Here is a 9599-nt window from a genome sequence, read left to right as displayed (position 1 = left end):
TTTACTTTCGATGAAGGATCGGGGAGGGAAATGATTGCTTCAGGGGTGTCGTCGAGAACGAATTCGATTGATTGCAATGCCAATGTGAGGGGTAGGCCGAAACGCTTAGGGTCAGCCTCTAGGTCCACAGGGACATCAGGTGTGTCTTCTGGGGGGGAACCGGAGGAAAGTGAGATAACAGTGGCCGTAAAAGAGCAGGCTGTGGAGAAGGAAACCAGATGGTGGGCTCCTATGTTTTAGGGGTATGAGGCCTGATTGGATCGTACGCGATTCATATAAATAAGGAGTGACATAGTGGACCACTGGTGGGATGAGGGTGAGTACTCAGATGAGGAGCGCCTAGAAAATTTGAGGAAAAGATGGTACGATATTCAAAAGGGCTTAGTTACTCCCCGAGAGTCGTCCATACTATATGACGTGGTTGCTTCTGAAGAACCATTGTCATGGGTGCTGCCAGGCAGGGCAGGTAATAAGAAGCTTATCCGCATCAGCTGGGCTGAGAGAGCAATAGTTGCCAGATACAAAAGATCTCATGGTCTGGAATATCCGTATGTGCCTGAACCTCTCATGCAGGAGATAGAGGATAACAGGGATACATGGCTGAGGGAGACTGTTGAGGATTATATTATGTCTAAATCGGGTGGTCACGCACCGTACAAGACTGAGGAGAGGATATCTTACCTTATGAGGGTATGGAGTGTTGGGCGCAACATCTTCATGCATAAGATGGAGTATAGGCCAGAGAATGGGCCGCCCAGATCTTACAGCATTACAGTGAAAAATGCCAATGGGAGGGAGGTGCAGAAACCAGACCCTAGGCATTATTACTAAATTAGATTCTCCTTAGGAGCAGTAGAGTCTTGCAGGCCAGGATGTAGCTGTTATGTGATTATGTTTCTGATGTAAAAAAAATATATATGTGTTCTGTGATAATGTATTTTTATTCTAATGTATATTGATGTGTTGCAGTGCTACCTGAAGGAAGGTTCCGCAAATTTAGATCCTAGTCGGGCCGTTGGGTTCCACCGGGGGGAGATTGTAGCCATGTGTAAAATTGGTGTACAGATCTCTCTCATGCTGGCAGTAATCCTGCTAAGAAGGCAGGGTTGCCAGTAACTATCATGGAGGTTTGCCCTCAAACCCTGGTGAATTGTCATGTGTAGCAAAGGAAGTGACGACATGCTTTGTGTCCACTGTTAGTGACATAGAGGTGGGTCTTTCTGGAGTCTATATATTACATAGCACTGCCTAAAGTTAGTCAGTCCAAGGTAATGTTCTTATGTTCATCCTGAGTGAAGTGTCTGCAGCAGTTCAAGTCTGTCTGTCAGAATAGTCAAGTGCAAGCTGATTACACACTGTGTCCAGGGACCAGGCACAGCTGGTGGTCTCCCTTAGGGGAGAGGTGGAGAGCAACTCAATTAAGAGAGGAGGAACCTTCTGCATGGAGTACCTCAACGAAATGAGCGGCTAAGTACGACCGCTATGATGGGCAGGAAGATGCACCAAGGAGTTCCCTGTCAGATACTCCTCCCTGCTGCCGTAGGGATCCTGACAGGGTGGAGGCGCTGTACCAAATGTGAGTAGGACTCAGCAGACTACCTCAGACGCCTGTCATGGTGATATTCCCCATTACCAACCAGCGGGAGACTCAGTAGTCTTGTTGCCTGCAGGTGCACCACAACACACATACATGTAATTGGGAGCAGATTACACCCACAGGGGCCAATATGAGATTGGGTGGGGGTCTGACCGTTACATAAGGCAATCAGGATGATTAAGATGGGAGATCTGTATATCTCTAGTCCCTATATATACTAAGGGGACATTTATTTTTCATTATTGGTCACTGTACCAGAGGTTGTTTAGTATTTATAAAAAAACAACAACCTTTTTAATTCACAAAATCCTAATATTCATCATTGAATTTAAAGGATCTAGCCAAGCGACCTACATTTTAATGATTCATCTAATAAATGTATTATAAATTATGTCATAACACATCCACTTCAGGGAAAGAGTGACCACAACTGGGTTTACTTTTCTGTATACTGTAGTGCCGACGAGTATTCTAAAACAAATCTGGGGCAATCAACAACAAGATCTGGGTACATGCTGGGTACATGCTGCAACATTTCAGTGACATTTCTGCAGACGGACTAATGGCCCATCAGATTAACAGCGGGGGACCCTAGCAGTCCCATTCAAACTGAATGGGACTGCCAGGGACCCCTGCTGTGTTAATCTGATGGGCCATTAGTCTCTGCAGAAATGTCACTGAAATGTTGCAGCATGTACCCAGCATGTTTATTGCATCGAAATGGCGGCTGCCCAGCAGAGAGGAGCACCATGTGCGATAGCAGTTATCAAGTAAAGATGGCGACCGCAAGTAGTGAAGTTCTGATCCCGGAGAATGGGGATTGTTGATAATGATCGCTACGGAGAAGAAAGAGATTGGGGCCTGCAACTGCAGTGAGACCCCGGAACCTCACTGTCGGTCCCATGCAGAAGTACCACTACCAGCGTCGGAGTCTGTCTCATCGGACGAGGAGCAAGCAAGCCCGACATCGGTGGTGATGCGCCTACCGGCGGGCCACTACCGCGGTGCTGAAAAAGAACCAGGAAACGAGTTCTGATGTACCGCGATGGCCTGCGCTGATGCGACCGGAGCGGATGAGTCCTACGGCCGTGGCGACTCCCAGTGTGGAAGGAGAGGAGGACCCCATCACAAGCCGACGGGGCGGTGAGCCACCCCCTTACCCTCCACAGGCTCCAATGGATGCGACGGCGAAGGAAGGCCCAGCCAAGGCCCAAGCGGAGCAGCGGGAGGAACCATCACTTCCGGCGGCGGATGTCGATCTGGAGGAAGAGGTTCCGGTGGGGAACCCAACCCAAGATGGCGGTGCCTCGACCCGCAAGATCGATGATGTCACTTCCGGTGGACACAGCAGAACCGGTTGGAAGATGGCAGCGCCCTCGCGACCGCCGTGCTGTACCAAGTCGTCTGGAGGAGAGAAGAACAAGAGCTGGCAGGCCGTGCGGAAGCCTGGGAACAAGGAGACGGGTGAGCCTGATCTGCTCAACACTGGCACCGACAGAGGTATTGCCAAATTGCGGATAGTGATGCCACATCGCCAGCACATGTCCCCTTTTGTTCTGCCCTCGCCCATGGCCCAAACCCCTGCCCCTGTCACCTCATCATCCGGGTCCCTATCGAGCCAAGGGTTGTCTGGGGAGTCCCGGGATACCTCTGAGGAACGGACTGGGTCGAATCTGGACTGGGGGTATTGTTTTACTTTCGATGAAGGATCGGGGAGGGAAATGATTGCTTCAGGGGTGTCGTCGAGAACGAATTCGATTGATTGCAATGCCAATGTGAGGGGTAGGCCGAAACGCTTAGGGTCAGCCTCTAGGTCCACAGGGACATCAGGTGTGTCTTCTGGGGGGGAACCGGAGGAAAGTGAGATAACAGTGGCCGTAAAAGAGCAGGCTGTGGAGAAGGAAACCAGATGGTGGGCTCCTATGTTTTAGGGGTATGAGGCCTGATTGGATCGTACGCGATTCATATAAATAAGGAGTGACATAGTGGACCACTGGTGGGATGAGGGTGAGTACTCAGATGAGGAGCGCCTAGAAAATTTGAGGAAAAGATGGTACGATATTCAAAAGGGCTTAGTTACTCCCCGAGAGTCGTCCATACTATATGACGTGGTTGCTTCTGAAGAACCATTGTCATGGGTGCTGCCAGGCAGGGCAGGTAATAAGAAGCTTATCCGCATCAGCTGGGCTGAGAGAGCAATAGTTGCCAGATACAAAAGATCTCATGGTCTGGAATATCCGTATGTGCCTGAACCTCTCATGCAGGAGATAGAGGATAACAGGGATACATGGCTGAGGGAGACTGTTGAGGATTATATTATGTCTAAATCGGGTGGTCACGCACCGTACAAGACTGAGGAGAGGATATCTTACCTTATGAGGGTATGGAGTGTTGGGCGCAACATCTTCATGCATAAGATGGAGTATAGGCCAGAGAATGGGCCGCCCAGATCTTACAGCATTACAGTGAAAAATGCCAATGGGAGGGAGGTGCAGAAACCAGACCCTAGGCATTATTACTAAATTAGATTCTCCTTAGGAGCAGTAGAGTCTTGCAGGCCAGGATGTAGCTGTTATGTGATTATGTTTCTGATGTAAAAAAAATATATATGTGTTCTGTGATAATGTATTTTTATTCTAATGTATATTGATGTGTTGCAGTGCTACCTGAAGGAAGGTTCCGCAAATTTAGATCCTAGTCGGGCCGTTGGGTTCCACCGGGGGGAGATTGTAGCCATGTGTAAAATTGGTGTACAGATCTCTCTCATGCTGGCAGTAATCCTGCTAAGAAGGCAGGGTTGCCAGTAACTATCATGGAGGTTTGCCCTCAAACCCTGGTGAATTGTCATGTGTAGCAAAGGAAGTGACGACATGCTTTGTGTCCACTGTTAGTGACATAGAGGTGGGTCTTTCTGGAGTCTATATATTACATAGCACTGCCTAAAGTTAGTCAGTCCAAGGTAATGTTCTTATGTTCATCCTGAGTGAAGTGTCTGCAGCAGTTCAAGTCTGTCTGTCAGAATAGTCAAGTGCAAGCTGATTACACACTGTGTCCAGGGACCAGGCACAACTGGTGGTCTCCCTTAGGGGAGAGGTGGAGAGCAACTCAATTAAGAGAGGAGGAACCTTCTGCATGGAGTACCTCAACGAAATGAGCGGCTAAGTACGACCGCTATGATGGGCAGGAAGATGCACCAAGGAGTTCCCTGTCAGATACTCCTCCCTGCTGCCGTAGGGATCCTGACAGGGTGGAGGCGCTGTACCAAATGTGAGTAGGACTCAGCAGACTACCTCAGACGCCTGTCATGGTGATATTCCCCATTACCAACCAGCGGGAGACTCAGTAGTCTTGTTGCCTGCAGGTGCACCACAACACACATACATGTAATTGGGAGCAGATTACACCCACAGGGGCCAATATGAGATTGGGTGGGGGTCTGACCGTTACATAAGGCAATCAGGATGATTAAGATGGGAGATCTGTATATCTCTAGTCCCTATATATACTAAGGGGACATTTATTTTTCATTATTGGTCACTGTACCAGAGGTTGTTTAGTATTTATAAAAAAACAACAACCTTTTTAATTCACAAAATCCTAATATTCATCATTGAATTTAAAGGATCTAGCCAAGCGACCTACATTTTAATGATTCATCTAATAAATGTATTATAAATTATGTCATAACACATCCACTTCAGGGAAAGAGTGACCACAACTGGGTTTACTTTTCTGTATACTGTAGTGCCGACGAGTATTCTAAAACAAATCTGGGGCAATCAACAACAAGATCTGGGTACATGCTGGGTACATGCTGCAACATTTCAGTGACATTTCTGCAGACGGACTAATGGCCCATCAGATTAACAGCGGGGGACCCTAGCAGTCCCATTCAAACTGAATGGGACTGCCAGGGACCCCTGCTGTGTTAATCTGATGGGCCATTAGTCTCTGCAGAAATGTCACTGAAATGTTGCAGCATGTACCCAGCATGTACCTAGGTCTTGTTGGTGATAGCCCCAGATTTTCCAAGGCAAGATTTAGAATACTCGTCGGCGCACCTGTATAGTTTATTATAATCACCTTAACCCAGAGGAGCACCATCCCCTACCCTCCTTCAATCTGAGCGAGGGTAGCCCTCTTTCTTTGTCTGTGTGCTTTAAATGTTGGTTAGAGATGTGCCTAAACTTCACCGAAATTCGTGAACTGGGGCAGAATTTGACCTTTTTTGTGTGCGAAAATGTTTGCATAAATCAGCACGCTTTGCCATAACCCACCAAGCCAGTTTGGCCCTTTATGCTGCCAGTTACTGCCATTTTCGGCAAATGCTGACAAATTCTGGAAAAATTGCGTTCCAATTTGTAAAATTGAGGACATTTCAAGCAAATTGAACGCCTAATTTCCTAAAACAAAATCTGTGAAATAGTTTGCAAAGCACTTTTGAAAATATTCGCACATCTCTAATGTGGGTGAATATTCACCCTGTGGGTGCAGGTTCGTATTTCTGCTCCTACCAACCATTGTGGCCAAGCCCTGCCATCTACTGCACTTATTCCATCACCTCCTGTCTCTGTTAGTCTCCCAACATTCCATTTACATTTTAAGCTACTGGTATATGGGGCAGAGATTTCCTTTCCTATTGTCTAACTATGTTTATTGTACTTATTGTATTACATTTTTCTGTACTGTATTATCTCTTTTGTAAAGCGCTGAGTACACTGTGGGCGCTATATAACGATATACATACATATCCAATATGACCAAAGTAACAGTCCATTATTCTTTCAACTTGAGCACATGCTAGTTTGTTTCAGCGAGAGCAGTATTTACGTTGCACATCTTTATGGTGTGCCAAGCTACGTATGTATTATGAGTGTGTTATCTTGTGTGTTTATTTACAGGTTAGATCTTTATAAACATCTAATCGCTTTCCGGAAGACAGAAGGAAAATAAGGTCCACACTTGATAATACAGTATGATTAATGAATAAATGAGACCATAAACATATTTTCCACTATTTCTTTTTCAGCATTGTATCCAGCACTGTTGCCCATTGTACTAAGAATGAGTTTAAACTGTACGCTACTTAAACCTGTTATCATCTCAGTACATCCGTCAAACAGAATGGCTGGAAAAGTTGCCAAGCTAAAGGGAAATAATAGTTCAATGAACAAAAATCATTTATTATAAGAGATAATTTCCATTTGCAGGTCTGTGTACTGTACCTAGAGATGTCTAATCCAATAAAACTATTTTAATTATGAACATTTGGTATCTACATTATGCAGGCTTTTGAGTATTTCTGGCGTAAGATTAACTCTCTTTTGATTAATTGTATTCTCCAGTTATTTATTTTTAGGGCTGTTACTCACAATTTGTTTAACCCGTTATTATGCTTCTAATCGAATATTCTATCCCTCTTCTATACACACATTCTTATTCACTATTCTTCACAGACATACAGATTGGAAACACCCAGGAAAAATATATGCACTAAGTAAGTAAGATGTGTAGCAAAATGTATTGATGCCCATTAAGGAGCATTAATCATTTTCAACACAGTGAAAAGCAGGTTAATGCACCCACTACCATCAACTAATGCATAGGTCATGCATATTTATCATACTTCTCATCATATTGAATAGGGTCTAACTCCTAGATATAAATATGCCCATAGTTACAGGCAGTAGAATCCAATTATCAGTAGAATCAGATAATTTATTTATGTAACATGCCACTAAATGTTTATAATGATAATAATAAGTATAGCCCCTTTCCCTACGCCTAAGGGAACTACACGGCAACTACGCGTGCTGCTATACCTGTTTGCTCACAGGAGTCCTAAGCTTCCGCCTCTGGGAGCCTGGGGTGAGCTCTTTCTCCATGCAGTGCAGCGCCTCCACCTATGAGGGATCCCAACGTTGGCGGGATAACCCCTCACAGGAACCAATACACAGTAAGGAATAATACACCACACAATGTATATAACTAAGGTTTACTGTATACACTACTAACACATAAACACATACAATAACTGTACCCACAATATACACCCAATGATCCAACACGTGGTGGTTCCCCCAAAGTACTGAGGTTGCCGTGGCACCAATACCCCTGGCATCCTGTCCCAGCAATTCCCACCCAAGTGTGAGGTAGCGCTACCCCCTGTGGATGTAGGTGCACGTTGGGTACCTATCTGGGTACTCCAGTACCCAGGTGCTGCTTGGTGTAGTGAGTTGGAATGGGTCCCCACGTAGCGGGGCCTCTAACAAAAATCCCCTCTCTCCTAAAGGGTCCTGATCCTCCTTGCAGCGTGAGCTCAAGCTGGAGGGTCTCACACAATGTCTCTGTATCATGTGACCTGGTCCCAGGCCGCAGGGCACCACGTGGCCGTCCGATCACCAGTGCAGAAATAATAATAAGGGGAATAGTCACTATCTGGAGCCTTCCCTGCAACACTCCTCTACTGGTGTCTCCGAGCCTAACTGGGGCCTAGGGGCAATGTCTAGGCCTAGCCCAGGAAGTACTGCTCCCTGGACACTACAGTACTTCTCCTTTGGCTCCTCCGTCCAGACTGACTCACACGCTCCCTGCATGTGGAGGATATCCTGTCTCTCCCTCCTGCGCGAATCCCACATGGCCATTCCCTCCCTCTAGAGATTCTGGGACATGTAGTTCTCCAGCTGTATGTGCGGAGCTAACCTAAGATGGCCGCCACACTCCTTCGCCGCCCTGTACATGCGCAAATCACAAATGTCCACTCTCACCTCCCGATCATGCGGAGCTCCGTGGAACCACTAAACAGCTCCACCCGCAGGGTAGGAAGACTTAGCTGTATAAGATTATTAACAATAATAATTATTATTATCATTCAATATTCAATGATAATGAATATTGTATTTGCAGCAGTAGTAAAGCTGGATTTTCATAATACAATGCAGTAGCTTGGATGGTAACCCTATCCACTTTAGGGAGGTTTTACCATGTGCCAAAGTGCCTTTGAAACTCTACAAACCCAGTTAAATTAAACTCGCACAAATTTGTGAACATGACAAATTACAGTATAAAAATATGCAGCTGACGAAAAAGTCACAAACATTACACTTTGATTAAAAAAAACTGCCAATCCGCAAATATTTTACTTAAAAAGTACCTTGACACCAACTATTGCAAACAATGCACAAAATATTTGGAAAATATTGATGAATGTTGATGGCGATTGGAAAATTTCACCTACATGTCCATTTTTAAAACAATCAAGAGCTACAAATGTTGTCCCTGAAAATAAACAAAACACATTTTCTTGAAAGTTTCACTAATATGTACATTTCTTTCAAATTGTCTGAGCGAAAACTTGTTTTGAGGTTGCGCACTCCTATTCATATTGATATATAACGAAGACCTCTGAAACCAGATACCATGAGGAACTAAAGAGCCAACAGGCCAATAATCAATTCAAGTGTGGCAACCTTGGGGAATGGCAACATCTTAGTGGGTTCCTGGTTCTTACAGGGAGTTAAGGGGTTAAATACTTTTACAGGCCTAGTATAATGGTTCAAGTTCCATGTAACTAATTTCATGTTGCAAGTCACCTAGATAGGTATTGGCCAGTCCCTGGTTCCAGGAATATGCTAGAAGGGTCACCCTATAGGGGATGACTCAGCTAGGCTAAGCCCTTGCCTTATTCTGCCCAGCTACAGGGAGAGGGTGAAAATCTATCAATATAAGGGACTTGGTTTCCTATCTTCTGATTTCTTAAGTGAACTTGTGGGAAGGGGATCTCGTCTGTAAATATAATGTAAGTCATGTTAGTCTGTAACTCTATGTGTTAGTGTTAGGATCACTTTGTTGTTTTCCATCTAGGGAAGTGCACTTCTAAAGACAGGGACCCTCTTTATGGCTCTGAGAAAATTCCACCCACAAAAGGGAATGGACAGGTACTCCTGAGAAGGTTCTGTAAGCAAAGGCCTGGGAGTATCACCTTAGAATTACCAGGGTGTAA

Source organism: Ascaphus truei, chromosome 3 (genome assembly GCF_040206685.1).
Source record: "Ascaphus truei isolate aAscTru1 chromosome 3, aAscTru1.hap1, whole genome shotgun sequence".
Taxonomy (NCBI): domain Eukaryota; kingdom Metazoa; phylum Chordata; class Amphibia; order Anura; family Ascaphidae; genus Ascaphus; species Ascaphus truei.
This window is presented reverse-complemented; position numbering follows the sequence as displayed.